This window comes from Mus musculus, chromosome 3, assembly GCF_000001635.26.
Source record: "Mus musculus strain C57BL/6J chromosome 3, GRCm38.p6 C57BL/6J".
Classification (NCBI taxonomy): Eukaryota; Metazoa; Chordata; class Mammalia; order Rodentia; family Muridae; genus Mus; species Mus musculus.
The window spans coordinates 106,853,756-106,880,579 of record NC_000069.6 but is presented as its reverse complement, the minus strand read 5'-3'; the positions used below and the strand labels follow the sequence as shown (position 1 = coordinate 106,880,579).

At 40.3% G+C, this 26,824-nt stretch overlaps 1 long non-coding RNA gene across 1 annotated transcript in view; it reads left to right on the top strand.

Annotated features, from left to right (window-relative positions):
• Positions 1–1,218: 1,218 nt before the first annotated feature.
• The window catches only part of Gm35507, a 52,055-nt gene continuing 26,449 nt past the window's right edge, over positions 1,219–26,824 (top strand). The window contains exons 1-2 of the long non-coding RNA XR_375943.1: positions 1,219–1,336; positions 3,724–3,871. This is a non-coding gene — a long non-coding RNA (predicted gene, 35507). The remainder of the gene's footprint in view (positions 1,337–3,723; positions 3,872–26,824) is intronic.

Genomic DNA, 26,824 nt, shown 5'->3' with positions numbered 1-26,824 from the left:
CCCTTGGCTACTCCCTACCCCCTTGGCATTTCAAGTCTCTGCAAGAATAGGCACTTCCTCTCCCACTGAGGCCATACAAAGTAGCCAGCTAGTAGAACATATCCCATCTACAGGCAACAGCTTACAGGATAGCCATAAGCTATCTTATTCCAGTTCCAGGAAGAACCATTGTCCCCTGGCTGGTTATGACTCTAGGTTAACATGAGGTACAGTTTACAAAGTCAGGATGTCTCAATATTGGAAGACACTTAATATAGAATTCTGGACTTGTTCAAACAATTAATTAGTAACTGTGTAGTACAGTGTGTGAAATACCACCTTTAAATGGGTTATACATAGCTTTTAAAAGAATGTTTCTAAAATTTTCTATTACACCACCAGATGGTGATAGAGAGTCAAAGTTATATTATTTGTATGTAATTTTTTTTTTAAAAGTGGGTAAGTTAATCATTTCAAAGAAAATGAACTATTTCTTGTGTGTACTACCTAGATAACAGTTTATTTAGTTATATTATTAAATATATTACTAAGTCAGTGAAGGAAAATATTACTACCATATTGGAGATGAAGACACTGAAACTAAGATATCTTATACTTGACATCTTTAGAGTTAAAGATTTCCTAGGAATTTCCTTGAAAACTTTCAGACATATTTTTTTCCTAAAATATTTGTAATTTTATTTTTATTTTTATTTTTTTTTTACTATCTGAGGCATATATTTATCCATATAACCCGGAAGCCTTGTTAGTAATTTGCTCATGAAAAAGGAAAGTATAAGTCCACACCAAAATACAAATATTTATAGAAACTTTATTCATAATACTCCAGACAACTGAAATGCCTATCAACTTAGAAATATCTGGACCAGGTGACGATTTGAATTCCCAAGATATGGAGTGCTTGGCAGTCAATAGAATCACTGCCTTCACATATACAAAAGGAGGAGTGTATCTTAAATGTTATGAGAGAGGAAAAGGCTGCTAACTAGAGAAAATAAAGTGGAATATTAAATAATAAACCCAATTAAGAAAAAAAAGTTAAGATAAAGTTAGAAATAAAAAAGCTTTAAAGTCATATTGTGATGGTTTGTATATCCTTGGACCAGGGAGTGGCACCATCTGAAGGTGTAGCCTTGTTGGAATAGGTGTGACCTGGTTGGAATGGGTGTGTCACTGTGGGTGTGGGTATAAGATCCTCACCCTAGTTGCCTGGAAGTCAGTCTTCCACTAGCAGCCTTTGGATGAAGACATAGAACTCTCAGCTCCTCCTGCGCCATGCCTGCCTGGATACTGCCATGCTCCCACCTTGATGATAATGGACTGAACCTCTGAATCTGTAAGCCAGCCCCAATTAAATGTTGTTTTTTTTATAAGACTTGCCTTGGTCATGGTGTCTGTTCATAGCAGTAAAACCCTAACTAAGACACATATTGAACCGGCTAGCTTGTCCAGTGTATGAACTTTTGGTAAACTACTAAATTGTAACTCTTTTGCTGTTGTTTCTGCTGGAAATGCTACCTAACTAATGATATTAGCCTTCAAATACATCTATAACCAAGGAGGGAGTATTATTGTCACTTTATTTCACAAAATATTTTGTGTGAAGTGGAAGAAAGCAAATCTTCCAAGAGATAGAAGATGGCAATAATGTCTAGAGGCTAAGGAGAGAAATAAGGAATTTGAACACCCACTAATAATATGAGAGAAACCCGGCTCATGATGCATAAGAACACTGACAAATGACACTATGTTGGGTTGTCCTATTTTTGAAATAGTACCAGTGTAGACTTCATGGTTGTGTTATGTTCTACAGCTACCCAAAGAAGAGTAGAAGGGCTAGAAGGTTGAGATAATGCACACTAATCTGCTATTATAGCTGGGCTATATGAACAAAGAGTTGAGAATTCTGAAGAGACAGAGTTAATAATAACATACCTTTTCATCTAGAAAATAATGAAATTAAAAATTAGAGGGAAACATTAAGTTTTTGGAATGAGGGGACATCAATCAGAAAATTGCTGAAAATAACTATCAGATCATAGGTACAATGCAATAAGATGTATTTAAAAAAAAAGCCTTGAAGGACAGAAAGTTTTATTGGTCATCATTTTAAATGGAAAATCATAAACTATAGAAACATAAGGTTGGGGTGGAATTTTAGATCAAGAATATAGTATCAGAACAAAACTTCAACATAAATCTGGAAAAGGTTACAAAGTCCCACACTCAGTTGAAGAGCTATTTGTAATTAATGGTTGGTGAGAAAGTTAGCTTTTTTCAGGGATGCAGCAACTGAGAGTCTACCCATGCTCCAGTAAATGGTCCTATACTGGTGAATATAGACACTAGGTAGACTCAGTGAGTTAAAAAAAAAAAAAAAAGAGCATGTGAAGTTGGTTGGGAAAATTTTTAGGGAAGGAAATATCTGAGGGATGTATGAGGAGTGAATTTGAGCAATACCTATGCTTAATGCATTAAGAGATCATGTATTAAATTTTCAACAACAACAAAAATATGGTGTCTGAGAGAAAGAGAACCTTACAGAGGGAGGGAAAGAACTGGGTGGGAGAGGAGGAGGGGAAGAGGCAGGGGAAAAAGGGAACACGATCATGTATTTTGGGGGGAGGGGCAGGAGTGAAGCTCAATGGCCAGCAGAATGAATGGAAATATACAACCTTGGAATGTGGGAGGTGGGGCAACCCTCTAGAATCTAGGAGGGGAGAGAATCTCAAGACTCAAAGGGAGGGACCTTAGATGAGATGCCCAACAGTGGGGAGAGGGAACTTGTGGAGTCCACCTCCAGGAGAAGAACTGCATGGTTGTGCATTAGGAAGGGCATTAGGTGGAGGGATGGGGTTACTACCCCATAGTCAGGAACTCTGACCTGAGGTTGTTCTTGTCTGGGAGAACTGCAGGGACGAAAGTAGAGTGTGAGGAGGGACGGTCCAGTGACTGGTCCGAATTGGGACCCATCTCAAGAGGAGGCTTCAGGGACTGACACTATTACTGATGCTGTTGTGTGCTTTCAGACAGGAGGACATGGCTGCTCTCTGAGAGGCCTAACAAACAACTGACTGAGACAGAGGCAGATACTTGCACCTAACCAATGGTCTGAAGTCAGAGACCCATGTGATTGAATTGGGGAAAGGCTAGCAGAAATTCAGGAGAAGGGTGACCCCATGGAAAGACCAGAAATCTTAATAAACCTGGACCCCCGAAATCTCTTAGACACTGATCCATCAACCAGGTGGCATGCACTGGATGGTTCAAGGCCCCTGACACATATACAGTGGAGAACTATCTGGTCTGGCTTCAGTGAGAGAAGATGTACCTAGCCCTTGAGAGACTTGTGATCCCAGGGAGTGGGGAGGCCTGGTAGGGTATTGGGGTGTGGGGACGCCTCTTGGAGATGGGGAGGAGGAATGGGATGGGGAACTGTTGGAGGGCAGAACTGGAGGGGGATAGTGACTGAACTGTAAAAATTATTTAAAATATTAAAAACGAAAGAAAAAAATAACATGTTATGATGCTTTGGCATTGAAGATTTTATAAAATGACAATTGGAACCACATTGGTAGTCAAGTGCCAAAACTTTATAGATGAGATATCTGGGCCCAATAGTTCATTGTTTCCTAGAGGAGTTCCAGGGGATTTTACCGCTTAGTACAGAATGTGAAGGAACCCTGTCCTCTTCATTTCTGCATTTGTGTTTATTTGTACCAGGACTTTTATTGGAGATTGCTTCAGCAACCTTAGACTCATTGAAGAAATAAGAAACATCATAGAGAAGGCCTCTCAAAACTGACATCCTGAACTGATAAATGACTCTTGCATGGATGAATCCTTTCAGCTCCTTACAGATTTGTATCAGGTATCTCCTGAAGCCTTCTTAACCCATGCTTATAAATCAGATGGTGAAGGCTGGTAAATGAAGCATGAATAGAGGCATTGGTCTTTATCAAATATTTCCATCCTCCAATGTGGAACAGCCTGATGTGACAAAAGAATTAAGCTAAGAGCTCTTAACAATGGATAATCTTGGACGATGCCAGTGGTAAGGGTGACTAAATAATTAAACATGATTTCTATGAACCATCATGCAAAAGTTTCATAATCTCTTTGTTTAAATTGGCCTGAAAGCCTAAGGGACATTATTAAACATGTAGAGTGTTAGATATCAGGGGAATATAGAGTAGCTAAGACTTATCTGGTTTTAATGAGAAATGGCCCAAAGATTAAGGCTTCACTTCCTCCCATGCTCACCAGTAGAGTTACCAAAAAAAACCTCCCTAACTCTCTGTGGACAACTTTTTTAAAGTTACAAGAATATGGGCCCCCAGGGAGGATGAATAGTTTTAGATAAGAATGTTCCCTTTTCTCAGAGGTAAAGGTTGTTATTTGTATTTCAAATGAGCATTCCCAGGAGCATAAAACTTGCTCACATGGTTGAAGGTCCTGTGATCCCTGCAACTTATGCCCAAGAATAATGAGGGTGCTAGATTATGTGTCTTAGAGTTGGCCTCAGAGGAGGTGAAAAAAATGGGTTATTCAGTTCCCCAGAAATGTGTCAGTTGCTGTAGTAATAACTTTTAGGTGACTAGAATAAAATGGGGCCAAAAAGAATTTTTGTTTAGATATTCAATATTGATAGCCATTTCAGACAAAACTAGCTTTAAACTGGCCTGTCCTGGGGTTGGCAATGCCATAGTACAGATGCTCTGTGCAGTCTTCTGACTCACTCCATCTGCTTGCCATCTTCTAGCATAGTCTCTGACTCATCTCCTTTTCCTCATGCATTTAGCCAGTATGTCTTTGAGTTTCTATTTTGGTAATACCTCAATTTTAAGCACTTAGTCCCCACCAGGGACTCTATTAGGTGTTTTATGTGGATCAAGCCATTGAATGCACATAGTAGACTATGCAAGATTGGTACGACTGTTCTCATTTTTCATATAATGAATCTGAGGTTTAGTTGATCAAAGCACTAATTGAGTCTTATGATTAATATGTGATATACTCTGTATCCCCTCCACAGACCATAGGGTCCATATTTCTAATCACGGTTTTATCAATTCTTTGTTTTTAGACTGCTACATCCACCCCAGTAGTGACTCACATGACAGGCCTAGAAACCTAGAAGCAGTCCTGAGGCAAAGAGTTTCATGGAAACTTAGTCTCCCGGAACCTTGGCATTCCAATAGCACATATACTCAAAACCTGACCCTGAGTTAATCTGGTGTATGGATCCGTGTGCTCTCTTTCAGTATTGCTTTATTATAAGTGCCTTGTTTGTTTGTTTGTTTTTGTTTTGTTTTGTTTTTCGAGACAGAGTTTCTCTGTATAGCCCTGGCTGTCCTGGAACTCACTTTGTAGACCAGGCTGGCCTTGAACTCAGAAATCTGCCTGCCTCTGCCTCCCAAGTGCTGGGATTATAAGTGTCTTTTTTTAAAAAATATTTTTATTATTACGTATTTTCCTCAATTACATTTAGAATGCTATCCCAAAAGTCCCCCATACCCCCCCCCCCCACTTCCCTACCCACCCATTCCCAATTTTTGGCCCTGGCATTCCCCTGTACTGGGGCATATAAAGTTTGCGTGTCCAATGGGCCTCTCTTTCCAGTGATGAGTGTCTTTAAGGATTGATTTTGACATATAGCTAAGCCTCCGCCAGTGTTCCAATGTCCTAGAAAGTCCTTGAGCCGACAGGGAAAAATAAAAAAGGAATTCAGTAAGAATTTTATCTATTCAGCAACATTCAAATTTACCTCTGGTAGAGACTGAAAAAAATCAGGCATTACTATTTACTCGAATAAGAGCTAGAAAGCTCAGGACTAGTCTACATAGTAATTACTTAGAACAATAGCCGAGTCACACCCATATACAGAAATACACAATGGCCTAGAAAATAGGTGGGTTGTGGTAGTATTATTCATGTAAGGGTTCATAGAACAGAATTCCCCTGTTGCAGGTTTTTTACTATGCCCAGAGGAATAGCATAATCAGGTATTTACTAAAGGACCCCTGGTGGTGGGTTTAACAATAGACTAGCACTGCATCAGAGCATTCATCTGGCTCCTGTGTTTAGCTGATCTTAACTGAGGGCTGTTCCTATTCTCAGTTGTAAACACAGCCTGGCTCCCGCTATCTTTTTATGTATGCATTTTCTTTGTTTTGTGTTGATGTACCTTGGCAGATGTATTCCCTTAGCTTTCTTGTTTTTCTTCTGTATTAAAAGTCTGGTGTTTGTTTGGAAAAAATACATTCAGATACACACTCTCTCTGTGTCCATGTCTGTTTGTCACCCCTGCCAACTCCTTGCTCTCCTGTAACTGGAACCTCGGATTTCTTCTGCAGATTTAATGTCTGCAGCATTAGATCACAGCTAAGAGTCAGCACCTGCCCTTTGAATGCATTCCCAAACCTGCACTACTCTGCAGTTACTCAAGAGAGGCAAAGCTAAGAGTTAGGATTGCCTTTTCTATCAGAGCTTTTGAAAATGACAAAAAGACAGGTATATGTCAGAAATCTTGGAAGTCTTCATATCCACAAGGTACTCTGTACAGTAGCTAGAAAAAAAAATAAACGAAATATTCAGTCCAGCTCATGGAATGTTTAGGAGAGAGTAGTGTTTCATAACAGTGACCACTCCCAAATTCTTAAGAATTTATTTACTGATGACTTAGAGAAACTTTCTAAATATTCAAAAATTCTGTACTTATTTTTTTCAAGCATAATGTGGAGTTTAGATATAAATTCAGAAGTGACACCCTAGATATAAAGATGGTTCTTTGTATTGTTCTAATCCTCTGAGATTATTTAGCACACACTTCTCATTGATAGATGGGTAGAAAGATATAGAACCCTTTATAGATTAAGTTTTTGATTTTATATTTCTTCACTATTTTGTCCTTGAGAACTATGACTATCCAACATACCTTAGGAGATGGTCCTTTCAGGTAGAGCTTTTGTTTTCACAGTGTTTTAAATTATAGTACAAATTATCTGAAGTTGGACCAAATGTATTTTGCATTATGCTCTGACTATGTTCCTCATAGATCCCTTAGCAACTGTTTGCTGTTGCAATAACTTTGAGAAGGGACCTTGCAAATCCTGTAAGTGTTGGAAGCATCCTGAGCCTTGTTTAATTCACTTTTAGAGTCTTGGAGTCTTCCCTTTTCCCTCCAAGATAAAGTGTTTCAATTTGGATCAAATATCTATAAACATTTCACACCATTTTCCAGCTCTTGCATTCTCTTTTTCCTACCATTTCATGATTTTCCTGAGCCTTGGAGAGGCTAATATGAATATCTAATTATGGCATCCCACATTATATGGCTGAGATTTGAACAACTATGCCACAGCATAAGTAATTTGTTCTCAGGAGCTGGTCTGGTCCTTGCATTTCCACCTCACTGTAGAAAGGGGAAAGGGTTAGTTTGGTGGTTTGAATATGCTTGGCATATGGGAAGTGGTGTGGAGGTGTGGCCTTGTTGAGGAAGTGTATCATTGTGTAGGTGGGCTTTCAGGGCTCCAAGTGCTCAAGCCTACCCAGTACAAAAGAGACAGTCTTCTGGCTGCCTTCAGATCAAGATGCAGAACTTTCAGCTCCTTCTCCAGCCTCCAGGCTTCTGCCCTGTTTGAGTTACTGTCCTGACTTCATTCAATGATGAACAGCAAAGAGGAAGTGTAAGCTTAATAAACTATTTTCTCCACAATTTGCTTTTTGGTCATGGTATTTCACCACAATGGAAACCCAACAAAGACAAGTAGGATATTGCTGTGACAGATCTGATCATGTTTTGGGGATGATTGGTGAAGGACTTTGAAACTTTAGGCTAGAAAAGCCATTGAGTGTTAAGAGCTCTGTGGGGTTGTAGGCCTATAAATTGAGTCTTATAGAATAAGAAAATATCTTCATTAAACCATATCCAACAAAGAGCTAATATCCAGAAGATATAAAGAACTCAAGAAACTAGACATCAACAAACCATATAACCCAATCAAAAATGGAGTACAGATCTAAACAGAGAATTCTTGACAAAGGAATCTCTGATGGCTGAGAAATGTTTAAAGAAATGTTCAGTGTTCTTAGTCATCATGGAAATATGAATCAAAATAACCCAGATTCTATCTTACAACTGTCAGAATGGATTAGACCAATTCAAGTGACAGGTCATGCTGACTAGGAATGTGGAGTCAGAAAAACTCCTCCATTGCATGAGGAAGTATAACCTTATACAACCACTTTGGAAATATTTTGTCATTTCTCAGAAAACTGAGAATAGATCTAACTCAAGAGACAGCTATATTAGCCTTGGGCATATATCTGAAAGATGTCCTACCATACTGGAAGGACACTTGTAATACTCTGTTCAAAGCAGCTTTATTTATAACAACCAGAAACTGGAAACAACCTAGATATCTCTCAACCAAAGAATTGATAAAGAAGATGTGATACATTTACACCTGCTAATTAAAAACAATGACATCATGAAATTTGCTGGCAAATGAATGGAACTAGAAAAGATTATGTTGAATGAGGTAGCCCAGACCAAGAAAGCCAAACATAGTATGTACTCACTTAAAAACCGATATTAGTCATAATGTGCAGGATAACCATGCTACAAAACACAGACCCAAAGAAGCTAAGTAAGAAGGTGGGTCCAAGCCAGGACTCTCTAATCTCACTGAGAAGTGGAAATAGATTAGACATTGGCAATGGGTGGAAGAAGGGGACTGGCTGGAGAAGAGGGTGAGGATGGGAATAGGAGGGATGAGGTGGAGTGAGGGTGGAGAGAGTTGTAGAAGACAACTGGAATGAGGCGGGAACATCTCCTGAATGAGCTAGAAACCCAGTACTATGGGAAATCTCAGGAATCTATGAGTGTGAACCATAGCTAAGACTCCTAGCAATGGGGAATATGGAGCTTGAACCAGTCATCACCTATAATGAGGCAAGACTTCTAATAGAGGGATTGAGTTCTGGGGGTACTGGTTAGTTCATATTGTTGTTCCACCTATAGGGTTGTAGACCCCTTCAGCTCTTGGGTACTTCCTCTAGCTCCTACATTGGGGGCCCTGTGTTCCATCCTATAGATGACTGTGAGCATCTACTTTTGTATTTGCCAGGCACTGCTATATCAGGGTCCTTTCAGCAAAATCTTGCTGGAGTATGCAATAGTGTCTGCATTTGGTGGCTGATTATGGGATGGACCCCCCGGTGGGGCAGTCTTTGGATGGTCCATCCTTTCGTCTTAGCTCTAAACTTTGTCTCTGCAACTCCTTCCATAGATATTTTATTCCCTATTCTAAGGAGGAATGAGACACCAACCCAGTCATAAAATCTTAGACATAACTTGTCCTGCATACATGATATGGTGGAGTAAAAGAGCAGAAATTGAGGAAATGGCCAAACAATGAGTGGTTCAGCTTGAGACCCATGCCATGAAAGGGAGCTCACTCTGACACTATTAATGATACTCTGCTATGCTTGCAGACAGGAGCCTAGCATAACTGTCATCAGAGAGGATTTACAAAGAAACTGTTGGAAACAGATGAAGACTCCCACAGCCAAACATTAGGTGAAGTTTGAGGAATTCTGTCGAAGAGGTGTAGGACAGATTGAAGAAGCCAGAAGGGTTAAGGACACCACAAGAAAACCCACAGAGTCAATTAATCTGGGATCATATGGGCTTGTAGAAACTGACATGCCAACCAGAGAGCAGGCATGGGATAATAGGCCCTATGCGTACGTATAACAGTTGTGCAGCTGGGTCTGCCTAATTCCTAATTCCTGCCTGCAAGTGTGGGATTCCTAAGAGAGAAAGCAGGGATTGTCTCTAACTTTTTGCCTGCCTTTGGATTCCGTTTCTTTAACTGGGTTGCCTTATCTAGCCTCAATAGATGAAGAAGCACCTGGTCTGGTCTTACTGCAATTTGATATGCCAAAGCTGGTTGATATTCACGGGAGGCCTCCTCTTTTCTGAGGAGAAAGATAGAAGGAGTGAATGTGGTGGAAGTAAGAGGGAGGACCTGAGAGGAGATGAGGAAGGGGGAAGCTGCCAATCAGGATGTCCACTAAATACATAACTTTAAAAAATATTTTTTCATTTATTTATTCACTTTACATCCCAAATATCCACCCACTCTTTCCTCCCAGTTGCCCTCCCACAGCTCTTCCTCCAATTCCCCCACTCCTCTGAGAAGGGGGATATCCCCACTGAGTATCACTCCATCTTGGCACATCACATCTCTTCAATACTAGGTACATCTTTTCCCACTGAGGCCAGACAAGGCATCCCAGCTAGCAGAACAGGATCCACGGACAGAGAACAGATTTAGGTACACACGCCACTCTAGTTGTTGGGGGACCCACATGCAGACCAAGTTTCACATATATGCAGGAGGCCTAGGTACAGCTTGTGCTAGCACTTTGATTGGTGGTTTAGTCTCTGTGAACCCCCATGAGTCTAGTGTAGTTGATTCTGTTGGTCTTCCTATGAAATTCCTATCATCTTTCCCCAATTCTTCCAAAAACTCCCTGAACACCATCTACTATTTGGCTGTGGGTCTCTGCATCTATTTCCATTGGCTGCTGTGTGGAGCCTCTCAGAGGAAAAGTATGCTAGGATCCTGTCTGCAGGCATAATAGCATTGTTAATAAATAGTGTTAGAGATGGGTTCTTAACCATGGGATGGGACTCAATTTGGGTCAGTCATTGGTTGGCCATTCTCTCCATCTCTGCTCCACCTTTATCTCTGCACAACTTGTAGGCAGGGCACATTTTGGGTTGAAGGTTTGTGGGTGGGTTGCTATCCTTAGTCCTCTACTAGGAGTTCTGACTGGCTATAGGAGGTGACTACTTCAGCTTCCATATCCTCTACTACTAGCAGCCTCAGACAGATTCACACCCATAGACTCCATGGAGCCTCCCTCATCTCAAGTCTCTAGTACATTGTATAGATGTGTCCCCCACCTACTGCCAATTTCCCTTCTCTCTTCCCTGCTTCCCCTACACCTGATCTCCCCACCCCATTCCCCTTCCCATCCCCTCTCCCACCCAGTTCTCTCTTCTCTTTACCCACTCCCAATTTCTATTTTATTTCCTCTTCTGAGAAATATATTCAAGCATCCTCCTTTGGGCCCTCCTTGTTATTTGGTTTCTTTGGGTCTGTGGATTTTAGTGTGGTTAGTCTGTATTTTACCACTAATATTCACTTATAAATGAGTACATACCATGCAAATCCCTCTGGGATTTTCTCAGTGTCTTGTTTAGGGTTACCATTGCTTTGAAGAGACACTGTGACCAAGGCAACTCTTATAAAGAACAACATTTAACTGGGGACTGGCTTACAGGTTCAGAGGTTCCACCCATTATTATCAAGGCAGGAAGCATGACAACATCTAGGTAGGCATGGAGCTAGAGGAGTTGAGAGTTCTACATCTTGCTCCAAAGGCAAACAGGAGAAGACACTCCACCTGACACTCCCTCCTGATAGTGCCACTTACTCTCTGGGCCACGCACACCCAAACCACCACACTCATTCCGGATGATATTTTTTAGTTCCATCCATTTGTCTGCAAAATTCATGATGTCCTTAATTTTAGTAGCTGAGTAGTATTGCATTGTATAGATGTCCCATATTTTCATAATCCATTCTTTAGTTGAGGGACATCTAGTTGTTTCCAGATTCTGACTATTTAAATAAAACTGCTCTGAACATAGTTGGCAAATGTCCTGATAAAATGGTGGAGCATCCTTTCGGGTATATGCCCAGGAGTTTGCCCAGGTATAGCTGAGTCTTGAGGTAGAACTATTCCCAGTTTTATGAGAAACTGCCAAATTGATTTCCAGAGAGGTTCAAGTTTGCACCACTGGCAGGAATGGAAGAGAGTTCTCCTTGCTCTGCATCCTTGTCAGCACGTGCTGTTCAGCACATGAACATCACATGTCAGCATGTGTTGAGGTTTTGTTATCTTTTGTTTTGTTTTGTTTTGTTTTATCTTAGCCATTCTGATGACTAAGGATGTCAAACATTTCTTTAAATGTTTTTTGGCTAGTTGACTTTCCACTGTTAGGACTTGTCTACCTACCTCTGAACCATGTTTTAAAAATGAGTTATTTGGTTTGTTGGTGTATAATTTCTTGAGTCTTTTGTGTGTAATGGATATTGGCCCTCTGTCAGATGTAAGCTCAGTAAAGATATTTTCCCAATCTGTAGGCTGTTGTTTTGTCCTATTGATGTACAGAATATTTTCAGTTTCTTGAGGTACCATTTATTAACTGTTGATCTTAGTGCCTGGGTTATGGATGTTGTATTCAGGAAGTTGTTTCCTATACCAATGTATTCAAGGCTATTCCATACTTTCTATTCCATTAAATTTAGTGTAACTTGTTTTACATTGAGGACTTTCATCTACTTGGACTTGAGTTTTTTTCAGGATGATAAATACAAATCTGTTTGCATTACTTTACATCCAGTTATACCAGCACCATTTATTGAAGATGATCTCCTATTTTCACTGTATGGTTTTGACTTCTTTCTCAAAAATCAAGTGTCTGTAGATGTGTGGGTTTATTTTTGGGACTTTGTTTGATTACGTTGATCAAACATGTCTATTTTTATACCAATACCATGCAGTATTTATGCCTAGTGCTTTGTTGTATAGCTTGAAGTCAAGGATATTGGTACCTCCAAAATTCTTTTAATGAATGGGATTGTTTTAGCTATCCTGAGATTTTGTTTTTTCATATGAAGTTGAAAGTTGTTCTTTTAGGTTTGTTGTTCATAGCAGCCTTGTCTATAATAGTCAGAAACTGAAAAGAACCCAGATGTCCTTCAACAGAGGAATGGATACAGAAAATGTGATATATTTACACACTGGAGTACTACTCAGCTGTTAAAATGATGAATTCATGAAGTCCTTTGGCAAACGGATGGAACTAGAAAATATCATCCTGAGTGAGGTAACCCAATCACAAAAGAACATACATGGTATGCACTCACTGATAAGTGGATATTAGCCCCCAAATCCCAGAATATCCAAGATACAATTCACAGACCACATGAAGCTCAAGAAGAGAGAAGACCAAAGTCTGGATGCTTCAGTCCTTCTTTTTTTTTTTTTTCCATTTTTTATTAGGTATTTAGCTCATTTACATTTCCAATGCTATACCAAAAGTCCCCCATACCCACCCACCCCCAATCCCCTACCCACCCACCCACCCTTTTTGGCCCTGGCGTTCCCCTGTACTGGGGCATATACAGTTTGCGTGTCCAATGGGCCTCTCTTTCCAGTGATGGCCGACTAGGCCATCTTTTGATACATATGCAGCTAGAGTCAAGAGCTCCAGGGTACTGGTTAGTTCATAATGTTGTTCCACCTATAGGGTTGCAGATCCCTTTAGCTCCTTGGCTACTTTCTCTAGCTCCTCCATTGGGAGCCCTGTGATCCATCCCTTAGCTGACTGTGAGCATCCACTTCTGTGTTTGCTAGGCCCCGGTATAGTCTCACAAGAGACAGCTACATCTGGGTCCTTTCAATAAAATCTTGCTAGTGTATGCAATGGTGTCAGCGTTTGGATGCTGATTATGGAGTGGATCCCTGGATATGGCAGTCTCTACATGGTCCATCCTTTCATCTCAGCTCCAAACTTTGTCTCTGTAACTCCTTCCATGGGTGTTTTGTTCCCAATTCTAAGGAGGGGCATAGTGTCCACACTTCAGTCTTCATTCTTCTTGAGTTTCATGTGTTTCGCAAATTGTATCTTATCTCTTGGGTATACTAAGTTTCTGGGCTAATATCCACTTATCAGTGAGTACATATTGTGTGAGTTCCTTTGTGAATGTGTTACCTCACTCAGGATGATGCCCTCCAGGTCCATCCATTTGGCTAGGAATTTCATAAATTCATTCTTTTTAATAGCTGAGTAGTACTCCATTGTGTAGATGTACCATATTTTCTGTATCCATTCCTCTGTTGAGGGGCATCTGGGTTCTTTCCAGCTTCTGGCTATTATAAATAAGGCTGCTATGAACATAGTGGAGTATGTGTCCTTCTTACCAGTTGGGGCATCTTCTGGATATATGCCCAGGAGAGGTATTGCTGGATCCTCCGGTAGTACTATGTCCAATTTTCTGAGGAACCACCAGACTGATTTCCAGAGTGGTTGTACAAGCTTGCAATCCCACCAACAATGGAGGAGTGTTCCTCTTTCTCCACATCCACGCCAGCATCTGCTGTCACCTGAATTTTTGATCTTAGCCATTCTGACTGGTGTGAGGTGGAATCTCAGGGTTGTTTTGATTTGCATTTCCCTGATGATTAAGGATGTTGAACATTTTTTCAGGTGCTTCTCTGCCATTCGTTATTCCTCAGGTGAGAATTCTTTGTTCAGTTCTGAGCCCCATTTTTTAATGGGGTTATTTGATTTTCTGAAGTCCACCTTCTTGAGTTCTTTATATATGTTGGATATTAGTCCCCTATCTGATTTAGGATAGGTAAAGATCCTTTCCCAATCTGTTGGTGGCCTTTTTGTCTTATTGACGGTGTCTTTTGCCTTGCAGAAACGTTGGAGTTTCATTAGGTCCCATTTGTCAATTCTCGATCTTACAGTACAAGCCATTGCTGTTCTGTTCAGGAATTTTTCCCCTGTGCCCATATCTTCAAGGCTTTTCCCCACTTTCTCCTCTATAAGTTTCAGTGTCTCTGGTTTTATGTGAAGTTCCTTGATCCACTTAGATTTGACCTTAGTACAAGGAGATAAGTATGGATCGATTCGCATTCTTCTACATGATAACAACCAGTTGTGCCAGCACCAATTGTTGAAAATGCTGTCTTTCTTCCACTGGATGGTTTTAGCTCCCTTGTCGAAGATCAAGTGACCATAGGTGTGTGGGTTCATTTCTGGGTCTTCAATTCTATTCCATTGGTCTACTTGTCTGTCTCTATACCAGTACCATGCAGTTTTTATCACAATTGCTCTGTAGTAAAGCTTTAGGTCAGGCATGGTGATTCCACCAGAGGTTCTTTTATCCTTGAGAAGAGTTTTTGCTATCCTAGGTTTTTTGTTATTCCAGATGAATTTGCAAATTTCTCCTTCTAATTTGTTGAAGAATTGAGTTGGAATTTTGATGGGGATTGCATTGAATCTGTAGATTGCTTTTGGCAAGATAGCCATTTTTACAATGTTGATCCTGCCAATCCATGAGCATGCTTCAGTCCTTCTTAGAAGGGGAAACAAAATACCCACAGGAGGAGACACAGAGACAAAGTTTGGAGCAGAGATTGAAGGAAAGGCTGTCCAGAGACTGCTACACCTGGGGATCCATCCCGTATACACACACCAAACCCAGACACTACTGCTGCTGCCAAGAAGTATTTGCTGACAGGAGCCTGATATATCTGTCTCCTGAGAGGCTTTGCCAGAGCCTGACAAACATAGAGGTGGATGCTCACAGCCAACTATTGGACTGAGCACAGGGTCCCAAGCTGAGGAGCTAGAGAAAGGACTGAAGGAGCTAAAGGGGTTTGCTACCCAGGGAAAGAACATCAACCAATCAGACCCCTGAGAGCTCCCAGGAACTATACCACCAACCAAAGAGTACATATAGAGGGACCTATGGCTCCAGCCACATTTATAGGTGAGGATGGCCGTGTTGGATATCAATGGGAGGAGAGACTCTTGGCCCTGCGAAGGCTCCATGCATCAGTGTAGGGGAATACCAGGTTGGGGAAGAAGGAGTGGGTGGGGTGGTGGCTGAGCACCATCATAGAAGCAATGGAAGGGGGATAGGATAGGGGGATTTTGGAGGGGAAACCGAGAAAGGGGATAACATTTGAAATGTAAATAAAATATCCAATAAAAAAGAATAATTTTGTTTTTTTTTAATTAGGTATTTTCTTCCTTTACATTTCCAATGCGATCCCAAAAGTCCCCCTATACCCTTCCGCACCAAAACCACACCCACCTACTCCCACTTCTTGGCCCTGGTGTTCCCCTGTACTGAGGCACTGAGGCATATAATGTTTGAAAGATCGATGGGCCTCTCTTTCCAATGATGTCTGACTAGGCCATCTTCTGATACATATGCAGCTAGAAACACGAGCTCTGGGGGCTGGGCAGGTACTGGTTAGTTCATATTGTTGTTCCACCTATAGAGGTGCAGACACCTTAAGCTCCTTGGGTACTTTCTCTAGCTCCTCCATTGGGGGCCCAGTGATCCATCCAATAGCTGACTGTGAGCATCCACTTATGTGTTTGGTAGGCCCCGGCATAGTCTCAAAAGAGACAGCTATATCAGGGTCCTTTCAGCAAAATCTTGCTAGTGTATGCAATGGTGTCAGCATTTGGAGGCTGATTATGGGATGGATCCCCAGGTATGGAAGTCTCTAGATGGTCCATCCTTTCGTCTCAGCTCCAAACTTTGTCTCTGATACTCCTTCCATGGGTGTGTTGTTTCTAATTCTAAGGAGGGGCAAAGTGTCCACATTTTGGTCTTTATTCTTCTTGTGTTTCATGTGTTTTGCAGATTGTATCTTGTATCTTGGGTATTCTAAGTTTCTGGGCTAATATCCACTTATTAGTGAATACATATCATGTGAGTTCTTTTGTGATTGGGTTACCTCACTCAGGATGATGCCCTCCAGGTCCATCCATTTGACTAGGAATTTCATAAATTCATTATTTTTAATAGGTGAGTAGTACAACATTGTGTAAATGTACCACATTTTCTGTATCTATTCCTCTGTTGAGGGGCATCTGGGTTCTTTCCAGCTTCTGGCTATTATAAATAAGGCTGCTATGAACATAGTGGAGCATGTGTCCTTCTTACCAGTTGGAACATCTCCTGGATGCCCAGGAGAGGTATTGTTGGATCCACCGGTAGTCCTATGTCCAATTTTTTGAGGAACCACCAGACTGATTTCCAGAGTGGTTGTACAAGCTTGCAATCCCACCAACAATGGAGGAGTTTTCCTTTTTCTACACATCCTCGCAAACATCTGCTGTCATCTGTGTTTTTGATCTTAGCCATTCTGACTGGTGTGAGGTGGAATCTCAGGGTTGTTTTGATTTGTATTTTCCTGATGATTAAGGATGCTGAGCATTTTTTCAGGTGCTTCTCAGCCATTCGGTATTCCTCAGGTGAGAATTCTTTGTTTAGCTCTGAGCCCCATTTTTAATGGGATTATTTGATTTTCTGGAGTCTACCTTCTTTAGTTCCTTATATATATTGGATATTAGTCCCCTATCTGATTTAGGATAGGTAAAGATCCTTTCCCAATCTGTTGGTGGCCTTTTTGTCTTATTGATGGTGTCTTTTGCCTTACAGAAGCTTTTCAATTTTATGAGGTCCCATTTGTCTATTCTTGATCTTACAGCACAAGCCATTGCTGTTCTATCCAGATATTTTTCTCCTGTGCCCATGTCTTCGAGGCTTTTCCCCACTTTATCCTCTATAAGTTTCAGAGTCTCTGGTTTTATGTGGAGTTCCTTGATTCATTTAGATTTGACCTTAGTACAAGGAGATAAGTATGGATCGATTCGCATTCTTCTACATAAAAACCGCCAGTTGAGCCAGCACCATTTGTTGAAAATGCTGTCTTTTTTCCACTGGATGGTTTTAGCTCCCTTGTTGAAGATCAAGTGACCATAGATGTGTGGGTTCATTTCTGGGTCTTCAATTCTATTCCTTTGGTCTACTTGTCTGCCGCTATACCAGTACCATGCAGTTTTTATCACAATTGCTCTGTAGTACAGCTTGAGGTCAGGCATGGTGATTCCACCAGAGGTTCTTTTATCCTTGAGAAGAGTTTTTGCTATCCTAGTCTTTTTGTCATTCTAGATGAATTTGCAGATTGCCCTTTCTTTTTTTAAAATATTTTTTATTATTACCTATTTTCCTTCCATTACATTTAGAATGCTATCCCAAAAGTCCCCCATACCCTCCCCCACCTCCCTACCCACCCATTCCCAATTTTTGGCCCTGGCATTCCCCTGTACTGGGACATATAAAGTTTGCATGTTCAATGGGCCTCTCTTTCCAGTGATGGCCAACTAGGTCATCTTCTGATACATATGCAGCTAGAGTCAAGAGCTCCGGTGTACTGGTTAGTTCATAATGTTGTTGCACCTACAGGATTGCAGATCTCTTTAGCTCCTTGGATATTTTCTCTAGCTCCTCCATTGGGGGCCCTGTGATCCATCCAATAGCTGACTGTGAGCATCTACTTATGTGTTTGCTAGGCCCTGGCCTAGTCTCACAAGAGAGAGCTATATCAGGGTCCTTTCAGCAAAATCTTGCTAGTGTATGCAATGGTGTCATTGTTTGGAGTCTAATTATGGGATGGATCTCTGGATATGGCAGTCTCTAGATGGTCCATCCTTTTGTCTCAGCTCCAAACTTTGTTTCTGTAACTCCTTCCATGGGTGATTGTTTCTAATTCTAAGAAGGGGCAAAGTGTCCACACTTTGGTCTTCATTCTTCTTCAGTTTCATGTGTTTTGCAATTTGTATCTTATATCTTGGGTATCCTAAGTTTCTGGGCTAATATCCACTTATCAGTGAGTACATATCACGTGAGTTCTTTTGTGATTGGGTTACCTCACTCAGGATGATGCCCTCCAGGTCCATCCATTTGCCTAGGAATTTCATAAATTCATTCTTTTTAATAGCTGAATAGTACTCCATTGTGTAAACGTACCACATTTTTTTTATCCATTCCTCTGTTGAGGGGCATCTGGGTTCTTTCCAGCTTCTGGCTATTATAAATAAGGCTACTATGAACATAGGGGAGCATGTGTCCTTCTTACCAGTTGGAACATCTTCTGGATATATGCCCAGGAGAGGTATTGTTGGATCCACCGGTAGTCCTGTGTCCAATTTTTTGAGGAACCACCAGACTGATTTCCAGAGTGGTTGTACAAGCTTGCAATCCCACCAACAATGGAGAAGTGTTCCTCTTTCTCCACATCCTCACCAGCATCTGCTGTCACCTGAATTTTTGATCTTAGCCAATCTGCCTGGTGTGAGTTAGAATCTCAGGGTTGTTTTGATTTGCATTTCTCTGATGATTAAGGATGCTGAGTATTTTTTTCAGGTGCTTTTCAGCCATTTGGTATTCCTCAGGTGAGAATTCTTCGTTTAGCTCTGAGCCCCATTTTTAATGGGGTTATTTGATTTTATGGAGTCCACCTTCTTGAGTTCTTTATATATGTTGGATATTAGTCCCCTATCTGATTTAGGATAGGTAAAGATCCTTTCCCAATCTGTTGGTGGCCTTTTTGTCTTATTGACAGTGTCTTTTGTCTTACAGAAACTTTGGAGTTTCATTAGGTCCCATTTGTCAATTCTCGATCTTACAGCACAAGCCATTGCTCTTCTTTTCAGGAATTTTTCCCCTGTACCCATATCTTCGAGGCTTTTCCCCACTTTCTCCTCTATAATTTTCAGTGTCTCTGGTTTTATATGAAGTTTCTTGATCCACTTAGATTTGACCTTAGTACAAGGAGATAGGAATGGATTGATTTGCATTCTTCTACGTGTTAACAACCAGTTGTGCCAGCACCATTTGTTGAAAATGCTGTCTTTCTTCCACTTGATGGTTTTAGCTCCCTTGTTGAAGATCAAGTGACCATAGATGTGTGGGTTCATTTCTGGGTCTTCAATTCTATTCCATTGGTCTACTTGTCTGCTGCTATACCAGTACCATGCAGTTTTTAATCACAATTGCTCTGTAGTAAATCTTTAGGTAAGGCATGGTGATTCCACGAGAGGTTCTTTTATCCTTGAGAAGAGTGTTTGCTATCTTAGGTTTTTTGTTATTCCAGATGAATTTGCAGATTGCCCTTTCTAATTCATTGAAGAATTGAGTTGAAATTTTGATCGGTATTGCATTGAATCTGTAGATTGCTTTTGGCTAGATAGAAATTTTTACTATCTTGATTCTGCCAATCCATGAGCATGGGAGATCTTTACATCTTCTGAGATCTTCTTTAATTTCTTTCTTCAGAGACTTGAAGTTCTTATCATACAGATCTTTCACTTCCTTAGTTAGAGTCACGCCAAGGTATTTTATATTATTTGTGACTATTGTGAAGGGTGTTGTTTCCTCAATTTCTTTCTCAGCCTGTTTATCCTTTGTGTAGAGAAAGACCATTGACTTGTTTGAGTTAATTTCATATCCAGCTACTTCACTAAAGCTGTTTATCAGGTTTAGCAGTGTTCTGGTGGAATTTTTAGGGTCACTTATATATAGTATTATATCATCTGCAATTAGTGATATTTTGACTTCTTCCTTTCCAATTTGTATCCCCTTGATCACCTTTTGTTGTCTAATTGCTCTGGCAAGGACTTCAAATACTATGTTGAATAGGTTTGGAGAAAATGGGCAGCCTTGTCTAGTCCCTCATTTTAGTGGGATTGCTTCCAGCTTCTCACCATTTACTTTGATGTTGGCTACTGGTTTGTTTTAGATTGCTTTTATCATGTTTAGGTATGGGCCTTGAATTCCTGATCTTTCCAAGACTTTTATCATGAATGGGTGTTGGATTTTGTCAAATGCTTTCTCCGCATCTAATGAGATGATCATGTAGTTTTTGTCTTTGAGTTTGTTTATATAGTGGATTACATTGATGGATTTCTGTATATTAAACCATTCCTGCACCCCTAGAATGAAACTTACTTGGTCAGGATGGATAATTATTTTGATGTGTTCTTCTTTTCAGTTAGCGAGAATTTTATTGAGTATTTTTGAATTGATATTCATAAGGGAAATTGGCCTCAAGTTCTCTTTGTTGGGTCTTTCTGTGGTTTAGGTATCAGAGCAATTGTGGTTTCATAGACTGAGTTGGGTAGAATACCTTCTGCTTCTTTTTTGTGGAATAGTTTGTGAAGAACTGGAATTAGATCTTCTTTGAAGGTCTGATGGAACTCTCCACTAAACTCATCTGGTCCTGGGCTTCTTTTGGTTGGGAGACTATTAATGACTGCTTCTATTTCTTTTTTCCCTTTTTTTATTAGGTATTTTCCTCGTTTACATTTCCAATGCTATCCCAAAAGTCCCCATACCCACCCCCACAATTCCCTACCCACCCACTTCCCCTTTTTGGCCCTGGCGTTCCCCTGTACTGGGGGATATAAAGTTTGCAAGTCCAATGGGACGCTCGCTGAAGTGATGGCCAACTAGGCCATCTTATGATACATATGCAGCTAGAGATAAGAGCTCCGGTGCACTGGTTAGTTCATATTGTTGTTCAATCTATAGGGTTGCAGTTCCCTTTAGCTCCTTGGGTACTTTCTCTAGCTCCTCCATTGGGGGCCCTGTGATCCATCCAATAGCTGACTGTGATCACCCACTTCTGTGTTTGCTGGGACCCGGCATAGTCTCACAAGAGACAGCTATATCTGGGTTCTTTCAGCAAAATCTTGCTAGTGTATGCAATGGTGTCAGCATTTGGAAGCTGATTATGGGATGGATCCTTGGATATGGCAATCACTAGATGGTCCATCCTTTCGTCACAGCTCCAAATTTTGTCTCTGTAACTCCTTCCATGGGTGTTTTGTTCCCATTTCTACGAAGGGGCAAAGTGTCCACACTTTGGTCTTCATTCTTCTTCAGTTTCATGTGTTTTGCAAATTGTATCTTATATCTTGGGTATCCTAAGTTTCTGGGCTAATATCCACTTATCAGTGAGTACATATCACGTGAGTTCCTTTGTGATTGGGTTACCTCACTTAGGATGATGCCCTCCAGGTCCATCCATTTGCCTAGGAATTTCATAAATTCATTCTTTTTAATAGCTGAGTAGTACTCCATTGTGTAAATGTACCACACTTTCTGTATCCATTCCTCTGTTGAGAGGCATCTGGGTTCTTTCCAGCTTCTGGCTATTATAAATAAGGCTGCTATGAACATAGTAGAGCATGTGTCCTTCTTACCGGTTGGGACATCTTCTGGATATATGCCTAGGAGAGGTATTGTTGGATCCACCGGTGTAGTACTATGTCCAATTTTTTGAGGAACCACCAGACTGATTTCCAGAGTGGTTGTACAAGCTTGCAATCCCACCAACAATGGAGGAGTGTTTCTCTTTCTCCACATCCTCGCCAGCATCTGCTGTCACCTGAGTTTTTGATCTTAGCCATTCTGACTGAAGTGAAGTGGTATCTCAGGGTTGTTTTGATTTGCATTTCCCTGATGATTAAGGATGTTGAACATTTTTTTCAGGTGCTTCTCTGCCATTCGTTATTCCTCAGGTGAGAATTCTTTATTCAGTTCTGAGCCCCATTTTTAATGGGGTATTTGATACTCTGGAGTCCACCTTCTTGAGTTCTTTATATATATTGGATATTAGTCCCCTATCTGATTTGGGATAGGTAAAGACCCTTTCCCAATCTGTTGGTGGTCTTTTTGTCTTATTGACGGTGTCTTTTGCCTTGCAGAAGCTTTGCAATTTTATGAGGTCCCAATTATCAATTCTCGATCTTACAGCACAAGCCACTGCTGTTCTATTCAGGAATTTTTGCCCTGTACCCATATCTTCGAGTCTTTTCCCTACTTTCTCCTCTAGAAGTTTCAGTGTTTCTGGTTTTATGTGGAGTTTCTTAATCCACTTAGATTTGACCTTAGTACAAGGAGATAGTAATGGATCAATTTGCAATCTTCTCCATGATAACAACCAGTTGTGCCAGCACCATTTGTTGAAAATGCTGTCTTTTTTCCACTGGATGATTTTAGCTCCCTTGTCAAAGATCAAGTGACCATAGGTGTGTGGGTTCATCTCTGGGTCTTCACATCTGTTCCATTGGTCTACTTGTCTGTCACTATACCAGTACCATGCAGTTTTTATCACAATTGCTCTGTAGTACAGCTTTAGGTCGGGCATGGTGATTCCACCAGAGCTTCTTTTATCCTTGAGAAGAGTTTTTGCTATCTTAGGTTTTTTGTTATTCCAGATGAATCTGCCGATCGCCCTTTCTAATTCGTTGAAGAATTGAGTTGGAATTTTGATGGGGATTGCATTGAATCTGTAGATTGCTTTTGGCAAGATAGCCATTTTTATTATATTGATCCTGTCAATCCATGAGCATGGGAGATCTTTCCATCTTCTGAGATCTTCTTTAATTTCTTTCTTCAGAGACATGAAGTTCTTATCATACAGATCTTTCACTTCCTTAGTTAGAGTCACGCCAAGGTATTCTATATTATTTGTGACTATTGAGAAGGGTGTTGTTTCCCTAATTTCTTTCTCAGCCCGTTTATCCTTTGTGTAGAGAAAGGCCATTGACTTGTTTGAGTTAATTTTATATCCAGCTACTTCATTGAAGCTGTTTATCAGACTTAGGAATTCTCTGGTGGAATTTTTAGGGTCACTTATATATACTATCATATCATCTGCAAAAAGTGATATTTTGACTTCTTCCTTTCCAATTTGTATCCCCTTGATCACCTTTTGTTGTCTAATTGCTCTGGCTAGGACTTCAAGTACAATGTTGAATAGGTAGGGAGAGAGTAGACAGCCTTGTTTAGTCCCTGATTTTAGTTTGATTACTTCCACCTTCTCACCATTTACTTTGATGTTGGCTACTGGTTTGCTGTAGATTGCTTTTTTCATGTTTAGGTATGGGCCTTGAATTCCTGATCTTTGCCAGACTTTTATCACGAATGGGTTTTGGGTTTTGTCAAATGCTTTCTCAGCATCTAATAAGATGATCATGTGGTTTTTGTCTTTGAGTTTGTTTATATGCTGGATTACGTTGATGGATTTCCGTATATTGAACCATCCCTGCATTCCTGTGATGAAACCTACCTGGTCACGATGGATGATTGTTTTGAAATGTTCTTGGATTCGGTTAGGAAGAACTTTATTGAGGATTTTTGCATCAATATTCATTATGGATATTGGTCTGAAGTTCTCTATCTTTGTGGGGTCTTTTTGTGGTTTAGGTATCAGAGTAATTGTGGCTTCATAGAATGAGTTGGGTAGAGTACCTTCTGTTTCTATTTTGTGGAATAGTTTGTGAAGAACTAGAATTAGATCTTCTTTGAAAGTCTGATAGAACTCTGCACTAAACCCATCTGGTCCTGGGCTTTTTTTGGTTGGGAGACTATTAGTGACTGCCTCTATTTCTTTGACGGATATAGGGCTGTTTAGATCATTAACCTGATCTTGATTCAACTTTGGTACCTGGTATCTGTCTAGAAACTTCTTTATTTTATCCAGGTTCTCCAGTTTTGATGAGTATAGCCTTTTGTAGAAGGATCTGATGGTGTTTTGGATTTCTTAGGGATCTGTTGTTATGTCTCCCTTTTCATTTCTGATTTTGTTAATTTGAATGTTTTCTCTGTGCCCTCTAGTGAGTCTGGCTAAGGGTTTGTCTATCTTGTTGATTTTCTCAAAGAACCAGCTCCTCAATTGGTTGATTCTCTGAATAGTTCTTCTTGTTTCCACTTGGTTGATTTTGCCCCTGAGTTTGATTATTTCCTGCTGTCTACTCCTCTTGCGTGAATTTGCTTCCTTTTGTTCTAGAGCTTTTAGGTGTGTTTTCAAGCTGCTAATGTATGCTCTCTCTAGTTTCTTTTTGGAGGCACTCAGTGCTATGAGTTTTCCTCTTAGAAATGCTTTCATTGTGTCCCATAAGTTTGGGTATGAAGTGGCTTCATTTTCATTGAACTCTAAGAAGTCCTTAATTTCTTTCTTTATTCCTTCCTTGACCAAGGTATCATTGAGAAGAGTGTTGTTCAGTTTCCACGTGAATGTTGGCTTTCTATTAGTTATTTTGTTATTGAAGATCAGCCTTAGTGCATGGCGATCTGATAGGATGCATGGGACAATTTCAATATTTTTGAATCTGTTGAGGCCTGTTTTGTGACCTATTATGTGGTCAATTTTGGAGAAGGTACCATGAGGTGCTGAGAAGAAGGTATATCCTTTTGTTTTAGGATAAAATGTTCTGTAGATATCTGTCAGATCCATTTGTTTAATCACTTCTGTTAGTTTCACTGTGTCCCTGTTTAGTTTCTGTTTCCATGATCTGTCCATTGGTGAAAGTGGTGTGTTGAAGTCTCCCACTATTATTGTGTGAAGTGCAATGTGTGCTTTGATCTTTACTAAAGTTTCTTTAATGAATGTGGCTGCCCTTGTATTTGGAGCATAGATATTCAGAATTGAGAGTTCCTCTTGGAGGATTTTACCTTTGATGAGAATGAAGTGCCCCTCCTTGTCTTTTTTGATGACTTTGGGTTGGAAGTAAATCTTATCAGTTATTAGGATGGCTACTCCAGCTTGTTTCTTCATACCATTTGCTTGGAAAATTGTTTTCCAGCCTTTCATTCTGAGGTAGTGTCTATGTTTTTCTCTGAGATGAGTTTCCTGTAAGCAGCAAAATGTTGGGTCTTGTTTGTGTAGCCAATTTTTTAATCTATGTCTTTTTATTGGGGAGTTGAGACCATTGATATTAAGAGATATTAAGGAAAAGTAATTGTTGCTTCCTGTTATTTTTGTTGTTAAAGTTGGCATTCTGTTCTTGTGGCTGTCTTCTTTTAGGTTTGTTGAGGGATTACCTTCTTGTTTTTTCTAGGGCATTGTTCCCGTTCTTGTATTGTTTGTTTTTTTTTTTTTTTTTTTGTTATTATCCTTTGAAGGGCTGGATTCGTGGAGAGATAATGTGTGAATTTGGTTTTGTGGTGGAATACTTTGGTTTCTCCATCTATGGTAATTGAAAGTTTGGCTGGGTATAGTAGCCTGGGCTGGAATTTGTGTTCTCTTAGTGTCTGTATAACATCTGTCCAGACTCTTCTGGCTTTCATAGTCTCTGGTGAAAAATCTGGTTTAATTCTGATAGGCTTGCCTTTATATGTTTCTTGGCCTTTTCCCCTTACTGCTTTTAGTATTCTATCTTTATTTAGTGCAGTTGTTGTTCTGATTAGTATGTGTGGGGAGGAATTTTTTTCTGGTCCAGTCTATTTGGAGTTCTGTAGGCTTCTTGTATGTTCATAGGCATCTCTTTCTTTAGATTTGGGAAGTTTTCTTCAATAATTTTGTTGAAGATGTTTGCTGGTCCTTTGAGTTGAAAATCTTCATTCTCATCCACTCCTATTATCCGTAGGTTTGGTCTTCTCATTGTGTCCTGGATTTCCTGGATATTTTGAGTTAGGATCTTTTTGCATTTTCCATTTTCTTTGATTGTTGTGCTGATGTTCTCTATGGAATCTTTTGCACCTGAGATTCTCTCTTCCATCTCTTGTATTCTGTTGCTGATGCTGGCATCTATGTTTCCAGATTTCTTTCCTAGGGTTTCTATCTCCAGCATTGCCTCACTTTGGGTTTTCTTTATTGTGTCTCCTTCCCTTTTTAGGTCTAGTATGGTTTTGTTCATTTCCATAACCTGTTTGTGTGTTTTTTCCTCTTTTTCTGTAAGGACTTCTACCTGTTTGATTGTGTTTTCCTGTTTTTCTTTAAGGACTTGTAACTCTTTAGCAGTGTTCTTCTGTATTTCTTTAAGTGAGTTATTAAAGTCCTTCTTGATGTCCTCTACCATCATCATGAGATACGCTTTTAAATCTGGGTCTAGGTTTTCGGGTGTGTTGGGGTGCCCTGGACAGGGCGAAGTGGGAGTGCTAGGTTCTGATGATGGTGAGTGGTCTTGGTTCCTGTTAGTAAGATTCCTACATTTACCTTTCACCATCTGGTAATCTCTGGAGTTAGTAGTTATAGTTGACTCTGTTTAGAGATTGTTCTTCTGGTGATTCTGTTACCGTCTATCAGCAGACCTGGGAGACAGATTCTCTCCTCTGGGTTTCAGTGCTCAGAGCACTCT